This window comes from Adiantum capillus-veneris, chromosome 25 (genome assembly GCF_014529385.1).
Source record: "Adiantum capillus-veneris isolate H3 chromosome 25, ASM1452938v2, whole genome shotgun sequence".
Taxonomy (NCBI): Eukaryota; Viridiplantae; Streptophyta; class Polypodiopsida; order Polypodiales; family Pteridaceae; genus Adiantum; species Adiantum capillus-veneris.
The window spans coordinates 7,835,732-7,854,162 of record NC_140955.1 but is presented as its reverse complement, the minus strand read 5'-3'; positions in this window follow the sequence as shown (position 1 = coordinate 7,854,162).

The window sequence follows — 18,431 nt, the reverse complement described above, 5'->3', positions numbered from 1 at the left end:
AAGAGAGAGAGAGAGAGAGAGAGAGAGAGAGAGAGAGAGAGAGAGAGAGATTCCATGTCTGAGGTCAAGGGCGGAGAGAAAGATAGGTAGTAGAGAAGCGTATGGGTGTGCAAGCAAGAAGCGAGCACAATCGAGCAAGCAACATTTTTTTTTTATCTTTTTTTTTTTTGGGGGGGGGGGGTGTCATGTGATGGTGATAGGAGGGTTGACTTTGCTTTAAGATTATCAGATTCACACTAAATCTAGGGCACTATTAATGAAAGATTTAGATTGTGGACCCAATATTATGTGATGCATGCATGTAATGTGTTCTTAGCAATTTGGTGGCATTCTTTGCACAACAAAAATTGAAGCAAAAGGGATAAAAATAATCTTCCATTACAATAAATAATATCAATTTTTCATATCCATGTTTATTAAATGAAATAAAATCATAGCCTCAAGTTGTCATATCGATATACAATTGGAGTAGATAAGAGTGGGATGTGCATATCGGGACTTCTAGTGTCTTTAATGAGACTTACTAGTATTTCCATAATGCCTTTTCGTTCATGAAGTGCCACACGACTTGATATAGATCTTCAGGGGGTTGATCATTATTTGAGGTTTTGTGTAAGAGATTGTGTGAAATTGGAGCTGGTAGAGCTTGTGACTACGAGTGTGGGAATTTAACCATTTTCAATGTGAGTGAGTTGGGTTATGTTGATTCTTTGAGACTAGAAAATAGGTGTTCACAACGATGTTGGACAACATGGATTTATGTTGTATAACTGATGTTATTTTTCTAATTGATGATTAAAATTCACAAAGAAGCCTTTCTTAGTTTTGTTGATAGTTGATCTAAGAGTCTGGGAGCTTTTGCAAAGGTCATTTAGTTTCTTTTGCAAAGGTCATCCTTTCAATTGCAAAATTCACACTACAAACCGGGATATGTGTGCATTGCATCCATGAGTGATGCAAGCCTAAGATCTCACCTTCCAAGATTGCACGAGAATTCAATAGTAGCCTTCTATAATAAAAAATGGTGCATCTCTTGAACGAGTTGTGAAGCTCTACACACACACACACACACACACACACACACACACACACACACACACACACACACACACACACACACACACACACACACACACACACACACACACAGAGGCTTTGAGGAATGCTGAGTAGAGGAACACCTAGAAGTAAAAGAGGGATGAGAGCTTTTGCAACAACAACCTACAAGCGGGCATGCACTCTCGACATGCCTCATAACTCATCAGAGTCCGTCTCTTCTTGCCTTACGGACAACATTTCTTGTATGCCTCCCCGTTTTTGCTTGCATCGAAGTATTCTGTTGGTTTCTTGCATCATTTGTAAAGTTGACTTCTTTGAGTTAGCGCTATCAATATGGCCTAGGTACTACATGCATGATTCAAAGTAAGATGAATGAACTCAGTCATCCCACTACGAAAAGGCTTTTCTTCAAAATACTACTCTGACTCTTTCTAAGAGAAGACAAAACATGATGGTTCTCTTTTACTACTACATCCCCCGGCATTCAAGGTGTTTCAAGGCATCTAATTGTTTGATATTTTCTTTTATTCTACACCTTTTTTACACGCGACGTGCATCAGCGTCAGCAACATCAAGCTCATGTTTACCACATGAAGAAAAGTAGCACTTTTAAGGCCATCTCCTTGCTCTCCTTGTCAAGTGACATGAGACAAAACTTGTTGTTTGATGTCCCCTAAAGCACATGTATGCAACTTGTGAGAGACTTAATTGGGGAGTGGTCTAGGAGACATGAGAGTTGAGCAAGCATATTTCCCATCTTCAACATAGTAGCAACAAAGTCAACAAAGAAGGTGGGTTTAGTAGAAGTTGTCAAATCAAGTGTGCAAGGTGATGTCCATGTAGGATCTTTCCTATAGTCAACCAACGCCTCCCATTCAACGAAGCTCTAGTAGTTGACTTTGCCTATGGAGTGCCCTCCAAACATCACTACCATGTCACTACCAATCCGTCCCACCTTGTTGAAGGTTGCCGCCAAGTTGCTGACATCAAGCTAGAACTTGATAGTCAAGAAAGACAAGTGATACTTAAGCTTATCTCAAAGCTTATCTTGCAGGCATTTTGACTGCCTCCTACAAGATTTCGGATCTTGCAGATGTCAAGTGAAATATGATGGATGGTTGTAGTTAAGACTCCCACTTTCCCCTCTTGCCCAGGCATCAGGGTGTTGTCCTTGAACTTGTCTAAAAGCACACAAATTTCGAACATCATGCATAGTGTCACATGCCTTGAAGGTGTAACACTTCACAAAAATAGTGTTTTTGGCATAAATTGCTTTGCGTAAAAGATCCTGATTATCAAAATAGTCTTTTTGGCATAAATTGCTTTGCGTGAAAGATACTAAAGTTCAAAATTTGTGTTATTTTTATTGTTTTTTGGTTGTTACTTTAAATCAATGGATACATACACTTAAATATTTTCTTTTATATGCGCCTTTTATATGTGGATAGTAGATTAAAAGCAAACAATTTGGCAAGTGAACCTAAGGAAAGAAAGATTTACAATATGGCTCTTCAAAATCACTTGATAGTTGAGCTTCAAGAAGATGAAGAATGAGCTCCCTTCTTACAAACATTTTCTACTGAGCTTTGAGAAGATCTAGCTTCGCAATATTCCCAAGATCTTCTACAATGCTCGGAGATAAAAGTATTATGGCCAGAAATAAGATAAAACTTATTTCCTAATGGGGAAAAAATTTAGAACATACAAAAGATTTTTTTTCATTGGGATGGAAATTTAAAATTAGTGTTGGAAAAAGAGAAGTTAGGCCTAATCAAATATCACAAAGTGACCCAGTATGGAGGTGGAAACATGCCCTTATCATGAATGCACCATAGAATGAGTATGATAGTCCGTCTCGTTCCAAAAAAACGACTTACCATTTGCCTTGGGTAGATTCAAACTAAACCACATAGTGATTCTCGACTTGGTCAAGTGCATGGGCGTGGGATTTGTTTTGAAAATATATCTATATATATAAAGTGAATGGTTCTTTTTATGATTCAAGTATTTATGGCTTTGAATCACAATATTTTTGGAATGGAGTCAAATATTTTCTTGTTATGTAGTGTGTATATTATCATAATGGCTTCAAAGAAAATATATTCATTACTTATGTAATGCAAGGACACTAAGAAAACGTTGAAGGAGAAAATAAGCTAAAGAAAAACACAAATGTATCATGTTACACTCGACTATCTCTTTGATATGGATACAAAAGGTCTTCTTACTTTCCATTTTGTGGGTCTTTTCATTTCCTAATCTCACCCTTCACTTATGCACTTAAGATGTTTTGAGAGGTTTTTTTTTAAAGATTGGGGAGACCTAATCATACATTGTATAATCTTATAAGATGTATGCATAGCTATGGCATGCTATATGGGTTTAACTTTAATTGTACATCCTACAGGAATTGTAAGATAAATACTTGAGTTGTTTGCACAGGTCAGTCAATGGCAACTTCTAGAGATATCAAGGTGTTTAATGTGGGAGACTCTTATGAGACTCCACTTGGTTATGTTTGTGTTAAGGGAGAATCGACTTATAGCATAGTTCAAAAGGAGATAATAGAGGATGAGCTATTTGAAAAACTTTTTCACTTTGTTTTAGAAGATTCTATAGTAATAAATGCAAAGCAGGAGGAGAAGTGGCTTGTGGAGAATGGAGCGCTTTTTCTCAAGCAAAAGGCTAGTAATGAGAGTATAAACCTTAGCACATCAAAGGTTCCATGTAATGATTCTAGATCAAGCCTTAGAAGTAATTACGAAAGCACTATTAATGATGAGATGGCTTCTTCACAAGGTTCCACTTTGGAAAAGGATTTGCTTGTCTCCAATGAAGGCTTAGATAAGTGGGAGAAAGAGTGTACACGGGTACGAACAAAGTTAAAGAATATGACAATTGCAAGGGATGACAACTTTGAGTTGAAAGTTGAGGAGCTCAATGGAAGAGGAATCATACAGTTGTGGTGCAATGAATGTGGAGAGGCTTATGGCACAGGCTCCTCAAATGGAAAGCTTGCAGCTTACGCATTCTTGGCAAACTTCTTATGGACTCACTTTTTAGTAAGAGGCATGAAAAAATGTATCATTCCAAGAGGGGCATGAACAAGGTGGTTTGTGAAGCAGAAGCAACTAAGGAGGGGGATGCTAGTTGCAATAGTCATGCATTAGAAGTGATGAACTCCTTCAACAACAAGGGAAATGGTAAGATTTTCTTCTTTGTTTATATTTTTATGGGTTGAGACATGTAAATTTTTGTCTCATATCAAAATATTTCTCAAATATAACATGTTGTGTAGGTGTATCATTTGAGCTTGTAGAAGGGACACTTTGTGGGATAAAAGACAAATAGCTGGTAAGAACACAATGCACCTATGATAACACTTGGCCACCGTTGTGTCCTCCTCAATCATATCTACACACAATAATATTGGAGCATACTTTGTCAAAGACACATGTAATGGCCATCCAAAAAGAAAGTAGTCATGTAGTTCTTGCTATCACAGGTCGTCAAGATTGCCTACAAAAAGCTAATGGAAAAGATGCAAAGCAGGCATCTTTGAGTTCCTTCTTGGTGTCAACGTCTGCTAAAGAAAACAAGGAGAGTTCTCTTCTATGTCAGGATTGTAAGTATGCTCAAGATACATCATCCTCTCCATTTGATCCTTAGAGTTTATGTTCAAGGTTTTGGAATGGCACCATGACTATGGGAGCCAATGTGATGCATGTAAAGTCACTACTTCATGACAAAAAAAAATGGTAGAGAATGGTGTTGTGAACCTCAAACTCACACAAAACTAGCTGATGGTTTGCAAGAGTATCTTGTCAACGACTGTTTTTTACATGAAAAATGTGAACTAATATCAAAGGATGGACAATCATTTCCAAGTTTTGTGTCTTGCAAAGATATTCCAAAGTGCATTGATTTTTGTTTAAGAGTTTCTAGAGAACAATCTTCTTCAACAAAAAGAGGAAATAGAGCAACCAAGACTGGAATACGTTTAGACTACCTCAACAAGCAAGAGGTTAAAAACGAGTATACATCTACAAAGAAGGAGCTCAGGGATAGTTCAGACGGCTTTGGTGGGCACATCAAAGGATAACAACATTGTCATTTCGGGTCAAATCATTGAAAGAGGCTAGCATGCAAATAAAATATATCCCTCACTTTTGTAATAATGTTATTGAGGCACATAGCCTTGGACAGTTTGGAGGAAAGCTAGCACTATGGATTTTTTGCAAGATTGCTCAAAATCTTGTACGACCAAAACAAGGAAACCAATTTAGAAACACCTCAAACGTTGTGTTTGAAATGGTCAAAATATGGGTAGGACCAAGACTACATGAATTTTTGGGCCAAAACCTAGGAGGCCCTTCTATGAACACTACAAAACGTGAAGGAAAGAGGGCTGTGAAGTTCTTGCTAGGGGAGCATGAATATGTTTTTGAGAGTATAGCAAAAATATATGACAATGAGCATGGGATTACCTTGCGAGTATCGTTTATTATTGTCAAAGATGAAACTGTTATTAAGCACCACATTACGTATACATCACAAAATTATGAACTCTATTCAAATAATTTGAGCCAAGAGTTAGTCCTACATATGTTGAATGTGCTTGTGCATATGGAATGCAAAGAATGATACCCTTGTTGGCTTTTGTGGTCCAAAAGGTGATAATCACCAATGCATTTATTCATATGTCATCACCATTGGTGAGAGAGCTGATGGATGAAAAAAAAATTCTTCCAGACCAATGAGAGAAAATCCCCTTCATGAGAAGCTTCCAAGACTTGCGTTGGTTGTGCACTCTATGTGTAACAAGTTTGATGCTACCTTTGTGAGAAACCAATGGACAGAAGTAAAAAGGTTATGGAGAATTCACCTTACAGATAAAGTTGGTCCAATAATTGTTCATGCCTCAGACGATGATAGTCATAGATGCAAATTGATGATTGGAGACTACACAGGTACACATAATATCCGTTACAAAACAGATTGGTTTGGCTGGAATATATCAGGCCAAAGGATAAATCAAGATGTTTATAGGCTTCATGATCAAGACTTCACTCATAATGGAAAGAAGCTCATGAATGATCTTGATAATGCTAGCCGGTCATTGGCTATCAATGATGTTTGGACCACCTTGAATCACATCGCATTAGTGTATGACTCATTTCCTCTCGACAAACATCATAGTGATCTAACACGAGAAGATAGACAAAATTGGGTTGCAGTGTAGAGGCTTGCAAGCAGACAAGTCCAGTATTGTCTTAAAGAGTTGCACGAGGGTGGTTCTTATATCAAAAGAATTGAACAAAGTGCTCAAGGAGCAGAAGTCTATTTACAAATTGTGACTGACTATATCAATATTTTCTTATCACCGATTCACCACACCTTGGTTTAAGAATTTGAATAGTTCTAGTTGTAAAGATGCATTCTTCTTCAAGATTTGGAGACTTTGGATGTACGAATCTCATGCCATTTTGTGGTTTTGCTTGTGAAAACATTCTGCAATTACTTTTCTAATTTGGAATGCCCATTACATATCACGGGTTCAAATGCAGCTGAGATTTTTGTTAGCAAGGTAGGGGGGGTGATTAGAATGGAAAGAACCTTTGATCTATCTGACCTCTTGCGTTGCACAGGTAATCTAAACATAATTTTTAGGTTTGAGTGCAATGATACCAGATTGTTCTTCTTTCGAGCTCATAAGAAACAAGAATGTATATGGAAGGACTTGAATAAGCAAAATAATGTGTCGGTTGCAAATCTCAAAGACTATGATGAAGTAGTTGATGATGAGAATATTATTTCTTCTTTGAAAGAAGTTTAAATCTTGCACAAGACCTATGAAAGTCATTGAAAATGGGACCAACAGATCCCGATCACAAAAAGTGGTGGTGAATTAATTGGCTTTGAATTTTTAATTCATTGCCATTAGCTTATTAAATGTTTATTTAAGTGAATTACACTTTGCACAGAATAATTTGTTTAGGTTGATACTTGTAATTGCATAGTTTCTGTAGGCCGGCTCTAGGACGGCTCTAGGACTATAGATGTTGAATGAAACGTACATTGAACTAGTGCTTACATTATAATAAAGACAATCTATACAGAAATGTTGTTAAAGTATGTATTTCTTTAATGTTGAACAATATATAAGATTGATTAAAATGTTCGAGGTTTGAAAGCTCAGAAGACTACTGATGTACCTTCCACTAGCAACCTCCAATTGACAAGGCAGAGAGCAATAGTTGAGCTTTGAGAGGATCTATTGAATCCACCTCAACGGTTTCAACCAAGGTCTAGACTATGTCACGCAGACTGCAATGAGCAATCTTGTTATAAAGAAGCCATGCAAATCGGTGACAAGGTCGAGTGGGAGTAGGTCATGCAATCAAAGTATAACTCGATTGTCAACAATGAGACATGGGACATGGTTCAATTGCAAGAAGGCAAGTAGGCCTTACCTTACAAATGGGTCTACAAGAATAAGTTTACATCTGATGATCCCAAGCCTAAGTACAAGGTTAGAAGGGATTCAAGTAGTAGAAGGGAGTTGATTTTGATGAAATATTCTTGCATGTGTATAATGCTTGGCCTTGTAAGCCATCGAGGACATGGAGCTTATCCAAATGCATGTGAAAACAGTTTTTCTTCATGGAGATCTAGAAGAGGATGTTGCATGAAGCAACCTAAAGGCTTTGAATAGCCTAGTAGAGAGGAGTTTGTATGCAAACTCAAGAAAGCACTTTATGGCTTAGAGTAGAATTCAAAGCAGGCATATCAAAAATTTGATGTTTATATACGATGAAGAGGATCAATGCTTATAAACACAAAAACTCGGTGATGGTTCTTTGGTCGTTCTCATTTTATATGTAGATGACATGCTCATTGCAAGAACATCCAATAAGAAGATTGCCAAATTGAAAGAAATAATGAGCAAAAACTTTTCTATGAAAGATTTGGGCAAAGAAAATAATTTCCTTGGTATGTGTATCAACAAAGATAGGAGAAAGGGAATTCTTGAGTTGTCTCAGAAATCTTAAATCCACAAGGTCCCGCAACGTTTCAATATGCAAGGGGGAAGGCAATGAGTACCCCACTACCATCATATTTGAAACTTACATCCAAGTCATATGCTAAGAGAGCAAAAATGGCAAGTGTGCCATATTCTTTAGCTGTAGGCACTCTTATTTATTTTATGGAAGCTACGAGGCCAAACATTGCATTTTGCAGTGGGAGTGGTTAATCTGTATATGGCTAATCCCAGCAAGCAGCATTGGATATGAGTGAAACACATCCCTAGATACTTGAAGGGTACAAGGAGCAAGTTCTTACATGTTGGTAATAGCGATGCATCAATTTTTGGTCACGCGAATGCAAATTATGTGGGTTGCAAAGAGAGTAGGAGATTTACGTCTGACTACATTTTCATATTTGTAGGAGGAGCCATTCTTTGGAGATCATCTCTCTAAGATTGTACGTCTTTGTCCACTACAGAGGTTGAGTACATTTTAGCGTCAAATGCCATCAAGGATGCTATATGGATGGCACGTTTAATGGGAGATTTAAACATTCAAGAGGTTTCAATTTGCATTGTGATAGTCATAGTGCCATTGCTTTGGCAAGAAATCTCGTGTTTCACTTCAAGTCAAAACACATTGAGGTGAGATATCATTTCATTTGGGATGCATTGATGGATAACCAATTGGAGCTTGTCAAGGTCCACACTGATAACAACCCATCGGATGCGCTTAGGAAGAGCCTAGCTATGAAGCTATTTGCACATTGCATCAAGTTAATGGGTGTAGAGTGAGCATGGTTGTACAAGGGTGCATCTATCACCCACGGTTGTACATACTAGCTTTAGTCATAGACACTTACAGCCACACTGGCATTTAATTGGGTGATTGTTGGGGTAAAAGTTTGTGGCTTCCCGCCCATGTCTAACCATTAACCATGACTAACCATTAACTCCACTCTTCATATAACAATAAAGGTAACACATACTCATTCTCTTGGTGTGTTGTTTTCCCCAATTACTCTTCTTTTCTTCTTCCCCTTCCTGCACGCACACGCACGAGCACACTACTGCATACCCTTCCATTCCCCCTTTAAGGGAGAGAGCTCCAATGTTGATGATATGCAAAAGATAGCGAAATGAGGTGGGAGAGCTTGCCCACATTGTCAACAATAGTGAGACTACCATTTTCCACCACCCAATGAATGTGATAGATCAAGAGCAACAACTATCTAGGTGGAAGGAGGGATTTGCTACTTTGCTAGAGGGCAAGAAAAGGAGGTAGCCTAACGGTGCCGATGGAAATGAATGGTAGAGTCAATGATGTTGGATGCCATGGTGAAGCTGAGGTACATAAGGGTGTTGACAAAGCATTTTGGGTGAAGGATGGCGGGGCTACCATTTGTATTGTAAGCATTGGAATTGCCGAAAGGATGGTAGATTTTGATAGAGAGGCTAAGTGAGTTGCTAGTAATGGGAATGGTGAATGACACCTCGACGAGGTTGACGATAAGAGCTGGGGTTGACAACATGCTTGTTGAGTCCAACAAAGAGATTGGGACCGTGGTTTCCGAAGAGGAGGGTTTCAGGGTTGTCGATGAAGAAGTTGAGAAGCAATGAGGCGCAGGTGAAGGTCGTGAGGCAACCAATGGAGATGGGATTTTGGGTGTCGAGCCTAAAGAAGGTAGAGGCAAGGGTGGAGCAGGTGAGGGATAGAGGCTCCAATGAAGGATTTTCCCTCATGTAGTAGGGTTTGATTTTTGAATTCCCACAAAGTTGAAGGTTGTACATGCATGCCAAATTTTTCTAGATGAAGATTAATATCTTTCCCAAGGAAGCTTTGATGATCATTGGCTTAATCATATTTGGTTAAAGCTTTCCCATTGTATGTGTGTGAGGGTCAGAGGCTTAATATTGTACTTGTAGGTTGATTTCTTCTACAGCACTAGTAGCTTGCCAAACAAGTTGCAAGTCACTTAGTTGACTTGCTCAATCATATTCATCAAGTTTAGAGGTATCATCTACTTGCCTTGGTGTTGGATAAGAGGCCATCAATGTATTTTAATAGCAGTTTTCTTGTCTTGGCAAGTTCAAGAGTTAGAGGCTACCATGGTTGCTTGCCCATGCTTTTCTTGGCTAGAGACGACAATTTGAGAGAGGGTCGCTTGCCCATCAATTTGAGAAGGGGCAAAGGCATTACCTTCTATTAAGGCTTGCATGGCATCAAAGCTTTTAACAACACTCGAGTTGTTTTGGTGGAGCGACTAGGTTGTGGCATCTTTGAAGAAATGGGAGACTAGGTGAGGGGCAAAAAAAGGATCCTCCTCCCTGATCAAACCTCTTCATGATACCATGTAGAAATTGTGAGGTTGCTGCTTTGGAGCATGTAGACATGCAAAGAGATGTTTAGGTGCAAGAGATAATTAGACGTAGGCACGTATGAAGAGATTATCTTTAAGGGAGGTGTGGATTGAGATTACAATGGGTGTAAAAGCCTTTTCGCTTATTCATGTCACAACACAACATGCCAAACCATACGTCCTCTATCTTGAACGCTCTTTCAATTTGCTACCTCAACACATGTGGGGAGGGGAGGGGGGAGAGAGAGAGAGAGAGAGAGAGAGAGAGAGAGAGAGAGAGAGAGAGAGAGAGAGAGAGAGAGAGAGAGAGAGAGAGAGAGAGAGAGAGAGAGAGAGAGAGAGAGAGAGAGAGGGAGGGATCCCCCAAGGGCCCTTTAATGGGTTTTTTAATTAATGGACCCTCTTTCACTTAGAGAAACCTTATTAGAGTGGGCCCAATCGTAGTACATATCATGCCCAATAATAACACACTCCAAAATATTATCGTGCGACTACGGTAGGCCAATTGGTAGGTTGGTACCCTGGTTATCGAGTGATCGCAAGTTCAAAAATACTCTTCTAATTTTGCAAAGCAGGCGTGCACTTGCAGCGAAGTTGAGAGCAAATCTTTTTGTGGGTGGTTTATCACATTTGAGTGAAGGTAAAAGCACGTGCGACTTGACCCGTTCCTCTCAAATGGAAGAATCTACTTGATGTTGATATCATGCCATAGTATTGTCCCCTCTACCTTAGATGGAAAGCGCCCCATTCAAGCCATGCCCTCAGTTACCCCCCCCCCCCCCGCCCCCTCTCTCTCTCTCTACGTCTTACGACTGCGCGCTTTCAACTCGATGTACAATTACTTCCGGCATCGTTTGTTGCAAAGCACTCGGCACATCTCTCAGATTATGTAAACTCGAGTGTTTGCTGCAATTGTACATCAGGCGTTTGTGATGGATGTCTCCACCTCTAATAGATGGATCTACACTAGAAAGAGTGTGCATCATGGTTTAGTTGCTATTTTTAACCATGGATGCCTCCAGGCATTACACTGTCAGTAGCCTCTTGTATTAGGTGCAACCTTGCAACATAAATATGGGGGGTGGTTGAGAGACCCCCTAATGAAAAAGTAGTGGGGTGAGTGCAGGTCACCTAGTTAGCGGGCCTTTGGAAATATAGAGAGGGTATGGGGAAATCCATGCCTACGGTATGAGGGCCAGTAATGGGGTGAGGCCCACCGCATGGACTGCTACAAACGGATACGTGGAAGGCCCTGCAAATACCAACAATAACGTACTGCAAGCCATAAAACAGACTAATCAACATACATGGCAATCCCATAAGTGCATAATCACATGATACACAAACAAAGAGAGATAGAGAGCGAGATAGAGCAAGAGAGAGCGTGCAGGTACACCTCCTAAAGCGGAGTGCTGAAGGAGTATGAGCGGAAGTGCGACGCGAGAGAGAGTGCGAGAAGAAGAGCACGACGATATGGTGAACTCGCTCTACTGTAATGTGTAGAGCATAGTGAGTTCTTACTAGGTTTTTACAAAAGAATATGTGTACATACCTGGCGGCCCGCCCACTTACCTGGGCGACCACATTGGGCTTTATACCCCAACAACCTCCCACTTAAAGTCCAATGTGGTACTTTAAGTGTGAGAGAAGCTACTATACAAGCTAATATACAAGAGATGTAGAGAAGTGATGTACTACCCTACACCTAACTGCTTGCGAAAATGCGCAAAGCTCTCTGAGGGAAGTCCTTTTGTAAGTAGATCAGCAGGATTTTCTGTGGTGTGAACTTTGACAAGCTGAAGTTGCTTATCCTCGAGCATTTCCTTGATGAAATGATACTTCACATCCACATGCTTTGTCTTTGAGTGATAAACTGGATTGCGAGCCAATTGTATAGCACTTTGACTATCACAATATAACACAGGCATCTCTTCTTTGATTCCCAAATCTGTTACTAGTCGATTAAGCCAAATTGATTCTTTGCATGCCTCTGATGCTGCAACATATTCAGCCTCTGTAGTAGACTGAGTAACACAATCTTGTAATCTAGAACGCCATGATACTGCTCCACCAGCCAATGTAAAGACATACCCTGACGTAGACCTTCGGTTGTCTAAGTCACCTGCATAATCTGAGTCTGTAAAACCCTTTACACTTAGCTCCTGACTCCCATAGCATATACGCATACTCTTTGTAGCTTTCAGGTATCTCAATATTCCTTTCACTGCCTCCCAATGTCTCTTGCCTGGGTTTGACATGTATCGACTTACTACTCCCACTGCAAATGCAATGTCTGGGCGAGTAGCAATCATTGCATACATCAAACTACCCACTGCAGACGCATATGGAATCTTATCCATTTCAGCCTGTTCTTCCTCAGACATAGGACAATCTTGTTTGCTAAGTTTCACATATGGTGGCAATGGAACACTCAGTGCCTTTCCCTTCTCCATATTGAAACGTTGCAAAACCTTGTCAATATACTCTGTTTGAGATAACCAAATCAACTTCTTTGATCTGTCTCTCTCAATGCGCATACCAAGTATATGACTTGCCTCACCCATGTCTTTCATGTCAAACGATTTTGCCATCTTTGACTTCAAAGCTGAAATTTCTTCCAAGTGCTTGCCAGCAATCAACATGTCATCCACATACAAAATAAGGATCAGCCAACTACCATCCTTAGCCTTCTTTGTATATAGACAGTGATCGAACTCACTACGTTTGTAGCCTTGAGAAAGCATAAACTTGTGGAATTTATGGTACCATGCCCTCGGTGATTGTTTTAAGCCATAAAGACTCTTTAACAACTGGCATACCCAATCTTCCTTGCCTTTCTCAACAAACCCTTCTGGCTGCTGCATGTAAATTTCCACATCTAACTCACCATGCAAGAACGCTATCTTGACATCCATTTGGTGCAACACCAAATCTAATATGGCAACCAATGCAAGAAAGCATCTCAATGTAGTCATCTTGACCACCGGAGAGAAGACTTCATCAAAGTCAATGCCTTGTTCTTGCTTAAATCCCTTGGCAACAAGCCTTGCTTTGTACTTTGGCTGACTATCATGAGCGGTGATCTTATACCTGTAAACCCATTTACAAGGTAGAGCCTTTTTGCCCTGTGGTAATTTAACTAGCTTCCATGTCTTGTTTTTATGTAGAGCTGTCATCTCTGACTGCATGGCCAATTGCCAATTCCCGGAGTCCTTCATTTGCACTGCTTCCTTGTAACATGAAGGCTCATTGCAATCAGTCAACATGACATAGTTCATAGATGGAACAAACCTATCAGGAGGTCGCGTGACACGTCCAGATCTATGCACAATAGGTGGCTCAGGCTCAGCCACAACCTGTGGTTCCACTCTATCCTGTCCTTGCTCCTCTTGAGCCCTGACATTTTGTCTTGCACGTGCAGGTCCATCTTCTTGGAAGACAACTCTTCTAATCTCCTCAACCCTCTCTGGTTTAGAATGATATTTGGATTCATTAAAGTGAACATCATTGCTGCGGACAACCTTTCTGGATTCGGGATCCCAAAGTCTGTACCCCATCTCACCAGAATTACCATAGCCTAGAAAGATGCACTTTCTACTCTTTGGCTCAAGTTTGTTCCTAAATTCCTTTGGAACGTGAGTATATGCCTCACAGCCAAAGACTCTGAGATGCTTGTATGAGGGCATTTTGCTTGACCATACCATCTCTGGCACTGAATCCTTCTGCAAAACCTTGCTAGGAGATCTATTTACAAGATGAATAGCTGTTGATACAGCTTCAGCCCAAAACCCATTTGGCAGCTGTGCATTAGACAACATACTTCTGACCTTCTCTTGTATGGTCCTATTCATCCTCTCAACAACACCATTTTGAGGAGGATTGTAAGGAGCAGTAAGTTCACGTTTTATACCTTTTGACTCACAAAAGTCCTGAAAGGCCTTTGAAACATACTCTCCACCATTGTCAGTGCGTAAGCATTTAAGCTTCTTGCCACTCTGATTCTCCACAAGTGTCACAAACGTTTTGAAAACACTAAACGCTTCATCCTTGTGCTTGAGAAAGTAAACCCATACTTTCCTCGAGTAATCATCTATAAATGTCATAAAGTAAGAAGCTCCCCCTAGAGATAGGTTAGGCATAGGTCCACACAAATCACTATGAACAAGTGCCAACTGTGTATCTCTTCTACTGCTTCTATGCTTATGTGGCTGCTGTGTTTGCTTACCATACAGACAATGTTCACAGAATTCAAAATCATTAAATGAAAAGCCAGGCAAATAACCAGAACGAGACAAGATTCCCATTCCCTTCTTGGACATATGTCCTAACCGGCTATGCCACAAAGAAACGTTCGGTTGCTCGGTTACATTGATTACATTTTTAGAGACATTTGATACATAAATCATGTAAAGTCCTCCAGACTTTACTCCATGTGCTACTGTCATAGAACCCTTGGATATCTTCCACATGTTTTGTCCAAAAGTGGTGACGTAGCCAACATCATCAAGTAAACTTGTGCTGATCAAGCTCTTTGTAATTGCGGGAACATGTCTCACATTCTTCAGTGTGAAAGAAGAGCCATTCTGAAACTTCAATTGAACATCTCCAACACCTAAGATCTCACATGTCTGCCCATTGCCTAGCCGAACATGATCTTTAGTGGTCACATAAGAGGTAAACCACTCCTTGTTTGGAGACACATGAAGTGATGCCCCTGAGTCTATAATCCAGTCACTCAGTGAATTTCCATCAGATGCTGTAAGAAGAGCTGAGTCCATTGTATTCTTCAAGAAGTAGATGTCTCCTGACACTAGACTGTCATCCTCTGCAATAGTGTTTGTCACATTTATTTCTTGAATTTTCAATGAGGACTTGTTCTTCTCACCATGGTCTTCAACTTTCTCTTTGCCTTTTTCTGCTTTCCATTCTCTGCAGTCTCTTTTCATGTGACCCTTCTTGCCACAATGGTAGCATTCTATGTCACTCTTGCCTTTAGCACTGAGGGACTTGCTACAAGACTGATTCCTCTTTCCACCTTTGTACTTTTCTTTGGTCCTTCCCATGACAACTAGGGCTGTTCCTTTGCCTTTGTCCATTGTCTTTCTATTGGTTTCTTCAGTAAGCAAACTTCCTTCTACACCTGCTATTTTCAAACCATCTGGAGGTGCAGAATTACTCAAAGCTGTGCGAAAAGTGTCCCAACTTTTCGGCAATGTGATCAATAGGAACATAGCTCTAACAGGTTCATCAAACTTGACACCTTGAGCTGACAACTGACTATAGATTGTGTTGAATTCATTCAGATGATTGGACATAGGTGTCCCTTCTATCATCTTCAAGTCAACAAGCTTCTTAAGCCAGTATACCTGTGAAGCTGCACTCTGCTTCTCATAAAGATCACTCAGCTTTAACCATGCTTGATAAGCCGACATCTCGTCTGCTACATTGAAGTAAACGCTTTCTGCCAAAGTCAGCATAATGGTAGAAAGTGCCAATTCATCCATTTCGCTCCATTCATCTTCGTCCATATCTTCTAGTTTTATCCCCTTGAGCTTTATAGGTTTTATCTGCTTCTTTTGTACCAACACGTGCCAAATCTGCTTCTTCCACAATGGGAATTTGGTTCCATCCAGCTTCTTGATATTGTAAAGAGCAGTGTCCTGTGATCCAGCCATAGCTACGCTTCACAGTAGTTTACTTTCCTGGGAAAAATTCGGCAGAGTTTCCCCTGTAAACTGACCTCTGAACCAATATCAACCTGTCAAATGAACCAAGAAAGCTTCAGATTCTGCAGAAATTTTGGCAGAGTCTCCTTTGTAAAATGGCTCTGGTGTACTAAAAACAGACCAAAAAATAGCTCAAAAAACCACTGTCTTTCTAACACTGTAAGCTGTGGGTAAACCTGTCCTGCACCTGTACTGTCTCTGACTGTCCTGTCACTGTCCTGTAAGCATAGACTGCGACGATGCCTCAACGGCAGTAAAGCAAAGATGCAATCCCAACTGTCTAACTCACAGTCAATACATCCTAGCTGCCTATCTAAGGGTGCTCGAGGGATCGCTCCAAGACCTGTATCACCGAAAGGATCTCAACATTCGAGAATCCCCCAGCTCAATAAAACCTCACTCGACCCTCAACAAAGGCTGCAATAAATCTGACAGTACATAGACTTCCCACAAAGTCATACATCCACAAATTTCCCACTATATGCTGTAACCGTTGCGGCGGTTGTTTGCTGCGTGACTCACAGCCAGCAAACCCTCAACAGACATACATCATCTCTGACAATACATCCCATGTGGAAGTACCTGCAATGTCAGGATGAAATCTGGAATATCAAGCAGCAAACACAAGCTACCTGATGAACTAGTGGATGTCGCCTACAGTCTGTGTGTAGATGCGCCCGTGTCGTATGTGACACGCCTCCAAGAACTGTGAGCCGTCCTTCGATGTGTAGACAGCCACAAATCAACACTCTGGGAGTGTCGATATCCTCAGCACCTGCAGTCGTAGGCCGAAAACCCCAAATTTGCAGAGTCGGATCTGCACCCGTCGAGACCACGTAGTCGAAAATGGCATGCGCAGACCTTTGTCGAAGCCGAACGGTGGCCGAGATGACCTCAGAATGAAATTCTGACAACACCAAGCCCTTCGGGTGTACCCACGAGATTTGGGGCCGTGTCTTCGCCTGTCGAATTTCACTCCAATCTAAGCTGGTGACTCTAGCCTCTTGTAGTGCTGCCCCGAGCCTCGATCTGAGCTCTGATACCAGTTGAAGGAGTACGAGCGGAAGTGCGACGCGAGAGAGAGTGCGAGAAGAAGAGCACGACGATATGGTGAACTCACTCTACTGTAATGTGTAGAGCATAGTGAGTTCTTATTAGGTTTTTACAAAAGAATATGTGTACATACCTGGCGGCCCACCCACTTACCTGGGTGACCACATTGGGCTTTATACCCCAACAAGTGCTACACCAACACCGTGAGAGAGAAGAGAGGAGACGAGAGAATAAGTACACATACATTGGGTGTAATATCCCCCCCGTGCAAGAGTGAGCATTTCCCTCTTGCACGTATTTCATTTATAGATTCTTCAATGCTCAGAAATAAATACACATTGGTTGGCCGTCACAAAATGACCATAGCTCCTAATGAGCACTTGAGTAATAAATGTACAGATCCCGTATCCATAACATGGACGGGCAAGCCCCCATAACATAAGTTAAAATCGGACTAGTTTAAATCCAATGAAAAGTGGGTGGTTTCATGGCTAGCGTAGTTGAGATAAAATCACGTCCGTGGGATGTAGGTTTGAATTGTGCTGGCAATATTGTTTTAAAATTGGGCCATGACACTTGTGCTACTGGCACCAACTTTTGATACACGCGATTGCAAAGAATCCCAACGATCTCAGCCTATGATTGGAGCCAAGGTTTTTGTTGCAAGTAGAGCTTGATGACACTAGAAATTGCGTTCTTCTACTCCCAAAATGCAGCAACACAGGAAAATTGCACTTGTCAGCAGGTTAAAGGTTTTAAAATTGGGGATTTTGCCCTAATTGTAGGGCCCTCCATTTACGCCTTCAAAGGGTCTATGGGGGAGCGAGCCAAGCACTGAATGCGATTTGTTGGAAGCAAGCCCATTTACAATTGGAGAGGGCGTGAAGCTGGAGAAGGCATGTAGCTTCAACTATGTGGCACGAAGCTCCTACTGACTTAAACATATAATAATAATAATGGTATAGATTTTGTGTGTGTCTTTCTCTTTGTTAAAGTGCTAACCTTGTTGAGTGTTATGTTGAATAAATCTTTCCTTTGCTCTATATGCCCATTGCATCGGACATGGCATTATCGCCCTTGAAAAGCCTAGGTTGCTCCACTCTTCACTTTTTGGCCATATGTTTGTCTCTCTTGTGCAAAGGGGGGATTGTCACACAGTTGACAATTTACAACAACCTAGTAATGATTTGTTCTAGCAATTTTTGG